A 4,482-nucleotide genomic window follows, 5' to 3' on the forward strand; every position below is an offset into this window, starting at 1 on the left:
TCTGATCATAGTTTCCCATCGCAAAGCTCTTTCCAGATCCTTCCTCCCCATCCACCACCCCGTACTAACCCAGGCCTGCCCTTAGATGTGGTTGATGCATACCCAGGTGAGTCTCCATTGGAGAAAAGACGATATTCCCATCTCCTATGACTGTCAATGGCCGATGACCTAAATGCCAGTGACTTCGGACTTGACTCCATTTTCCCCTCTGAGAACTGGGTTTGGATCTGTTGAACGCAGGCAGGCCCTCGGTTTTGAAACAAACAAACAAACAAACAAACAAACAAACAAACACACCAAAAAATATTTAAAGCAGGCAACAACTGCCTGCACGCCAAGAGACTGTTGACTCCTCTTTGGAGATAGTACGATGTGAAACTTGCTTAATAAAGTAGAGTCCACACAACACAAAGGGAACACTTTAACAAATTATGAAGGAGAGAGGGGGGGGGGTATGTTTATCTACCTCCTCTTGTTTCTCAGACTAGAGATTTCATCTTCCTCTGTCTCTCGAGTGCTGGTGGCTTTGCTGCTGGTTTGGGGGGGGGGGGGTTGGGATAGGGATAGGAAGAGAAAAGGCTTGAGTGCTGATTTTAAAGCTCTCTCTCTCTCTAAAGCTCTCTCTCTCTAAAGCTCTCTCTCTCTCTCTCCCCCCCTCCTTCTCTCTCTCTTTACACACACACACACACACACACACACACACACACACACACACACACACACACACACACTGGAGAGGAAGACAGGAAGACCTATCTAGATGCAACGTGAAGAAGGCCTATGTCAGATGAGTTAATGGCTAGGGAACTGTTAGCTGGCTAGTCTGCCATTTTGTTGCAGTTGCTAGTATTATAAGGACACTTTCTCATTGGTTGTTTCTGCTGTTGCTGCCAGAATTCATTACATATTCTGTTAGGCTCTTCTGTGTGATAACACACTCAGAAACCGAACACTGTAGGAGTCAGTCTAACTGCTTTCTTTGTTGTCTAGTTACCCGCAATAATCTTGGACCTGAACTGAACACCCAGCAGCACTTCCCGCACCCACCCATGTATAAGCTTTTATAACCTGGACCACCAACACTAGAGCGACAGGGCAGACAGAGACTATTTGGAACCGGACTTCCATTTTGAGTTTTTGTTTGTGTTCTTGTTTTTTTCTCCTGTCCTGTCCTGTCCTGTCCTGTCCTGTCCTGTCCTGTCCTGTCCTATCCTGTCCTCTCTCTCTGTCTGTCTGTCTGTCTGTCTGTCTGTCTGTCTGTCTGTAAATCCACACATATAGTTCTTTCCACATCTTATATCTCAAAACAAATAATGCTTGCTGTGATCCTCATTTCATTCAAGGGTACTACTCTCTAGACCAGAGGAGCCCCCTTACAATTCTCCACAGGTAGTGATGACCGGAGTGTTCAGTGCGACTAAGCAGGAATTATATGGTTGCCGCCATTATGCTTGATCTTACCGAAGGTAGGGTTGCGGGGCATGGTTGCCACGATGGCGACCAGTAGACCGTGATTGAGGAGACGGAACAATAATTAACCTACAATTCTCCCTCTCTGTCAACTGTTTCTCTGTCACTCTCTGTCTCTCTTCCCTCTTTCCCTCCCCCGTCTCTCAGACCTGAATGAGCATTGGAACTAAAGTAAATGTACATGTGAAAAGAAGCCAGGTGTGGTGCTGCATGTCTTTGATTGCATCACTTGAGAGGTGAAGGTGGGTAGAACTCTGTGAGCAGGCTGCAGACCTGATCCAGGTACTGATTTCCAGGGCTTTTGTGCAAAGACCCCTGACTCAACTAAAGAAATGAGGAGGAAAATAAAGAAACAGATACAATTAACTTGGAATAAACCAAACAAACTAAGAAAAAGGAAAGGCAGTAATGGAGTGGCCTGGCTTACAGAGGAGGGGCAGACATTTATCTGCCATTGCCTCCTCGGTTGAACACACAAACACACGCATGGGGGAGGGGGGAGAGACAGAGACAGAGAGAGACAGAGAGACAGAGAGAGGAAGAGAGACAGAGACAGGGAGACAGAGAGAGAGACAGACACAGAGAGAGAGAGACAGACAGACAGAGACAGAGAGACACAGAAAATTCGATCTCTCTCTCTCTCTCTCTCTCTCTCTCTCTCTCTCTCTCTCTCTCTCATCACAGGCTGAGCTCAGGGACAGTGAGTTCCACACTCACTCAGAGAAAAACTCTGTCTCCAGTCACCCTCACCCACACGCCTTCAAAATGATCCATTGTACTATTTTAGATTTATGTCTGAGGAGCCCCTCTCCCTCCGCCTCCTCCTGTTACGTTGTAGAAACGTTTAATCCCAAACAGGGCTTCTCTCCTACCCTGCCTTGATGATTCTGTTCCTGGATAAAAGATACACAAGCTTTATTATCTACAGGAAGCCTTAAATAGCACTAGAAGACCTGGGCAGGCAGATATCTACCCTCTAGGTTGTTAGTTTTGGGGGTTTTGTTTGTTTGTTTGTTTTTGTGTTTTTTGTTGTTGTTTTTAATTTTTTTAGATTTGTTTTTTATTTATCTGAGTATGCTGCAGTCATCTTCAGACACACCAGAAGAGATCAATCAGATCTCATTACAGATGGTTGTGAGCCACCATGTGGTTGCTGGCAATTGAACTCAGGACGTCTGGAAGAGCAGTCAGTGCTCTTAACCGCTGAGCCATCTCTCCAGCCCCTGTTGTTGTTTTTTGTTTTGGTCAAAAACCTGGATTCTCGGGGTTGGGGATTTAGCTCAGTGGTAGAGCGCTTGCCTAGCAAGCGCAAGGCCCTGGGAAGAGCAAGGTCCCCAGCTCCGGAAAAAAAGAAAAGAGGAAGAAAAAACAAACAAAACAAACAAAACAAAAAAAAAACCCTCTGGATTCTCAGGAGCTGTGTGGTGTGTCCTCTTATGTTCTGGTGCCCTCTTCTGGCATGCAGACATATAGGAATCAGAGAGAGCCCACATTTTTGTCCAGGAACAAACAAACTGCCAAACTGCCAAACAAACAACAAAGGATTGTAGGTTTTGACTGGCTCTGTAGGTTTCAGAGAAAGGCAGGGCAGACCTCTGTGAGTTTGGGACTAGACTACTCTACCGAGCAAGTTCCAGGGAGGGATTCCACAGGAGCACAGTGGACTGGACAAAATTTTGACTTTGTAATTTTATTTTTTGCCCAATTGGGATTTATGATTTGATTGTCACAAAACTTATACCTTTCATTTTATTTTATTTTCGGCCAAAATTTCATTTTCAGTTTCACTTCCGATTTAACTTTTAATTTCTTGTCGCGCTTATGTTCGGATCGAGTTAATTCTCTGGGGAGCTGTGCCCTTGCCACTGGTGCTGGCAGAAGGGGATCCCGAGATCTAGAGGTTCTGTGTGGTGGGCTGTGTGGCAGAGGAAAAAAATGAAATTAAGAACATATATAAATCTATGGATTTGTATAAGGAGAAACGTATGGTATGGTGGGAAGATGTAAGGGAGAGAAAAATAAAAAAAAAGATAGATAGATAGATAGATAGATAGATAGATAGATAGATAGATAGATAGAGTGATTCATGCTCCCAGCCTCCTATGTACAGAGTTCCCCGAGGCGTTTTTACTCGCCAAATAAAGACTGCGGTGTTTCCCAACACACCATGTGAATGTCCGTGGCTGTCGAAATTATTTCATTTATGTTTTTCACGTTTGTCGTCCGTGTCACTTCAAGGCCATTGTGACTTCAGTCTTGTTATTGATTCATATATGCTTTCTATTTCTTTTCATTTTTCAAAACCTTTTTGTCTAAATTGTATTTGTCATTCACCTTGATTTAAACATTTATTAAAGTCCAGTTTGCCATTTATTCGTATTTACTCGTATTTTATTATTATTTTATAAATTTATTCCATCATTTCGTTTCAGTCGTCTATATTTGCCCTTCATCTCGTTCCCGCTTTTCTTTTTTTTTCTTTTTTCTTTTTTCTTTTTTCAGAGCTGGGGACTGAATCCAGGGCCTTGCATTTGCTAGGCAAGCACTCTACCACAGAGCTAAATCCCCAACCCCGTCGTTCCCACTTTATGTCTGTTAACATTTAATTGTTTTATCTCCCTTGTCCTTCTGTGTCCCTCGTCTTAATTTCTGCTTTATTGTTTTCTTTTTTTTTTTAATTTATTTATTTAACGCATGTGAGTACACTGTAGCTGTCTTCAGACACACCAGAAGAGGGCATCAGGTCTCATTACAGATGGTTGTGAGCCACCATGTGGTTGCTGGGATTTGAACTCAGGACCTCTGGGAGAGCGGTCAGTGCTCTTAACCGCTGAGCCATCTCTCCATCCCATCTGTTTTATTGTTTACATCGCACTTACTCTGTTTTTATGGCGATCTATTAACTTTTTTCCATGTCAGTCGTCGGTATCTGTTGATCACCTTGATTTTTTTTTTTTTCTTTTTTCTTTTTTTCGGAGCTGGGGACCGAACCCAGGGCCTTACTCTTGCTAG

The sequence above is a fragment of the Rattus norvegicus genome, unplaced genomic scaffold (assembly GCF_021556685.1).
Source record: "Rattus norvegicus strain SHRSP/BbbUtx unplaced genomic scaffold, alternate assembly SHRSP_T2T unassigned-0000137, whole genome shotgun sequence".
Taxonomy (NCBI): Eukaryota; Metazoa; Chordata; class Mammalia; order Rodentia; family Muridae; genus Rattus; species Rattus norvegicus.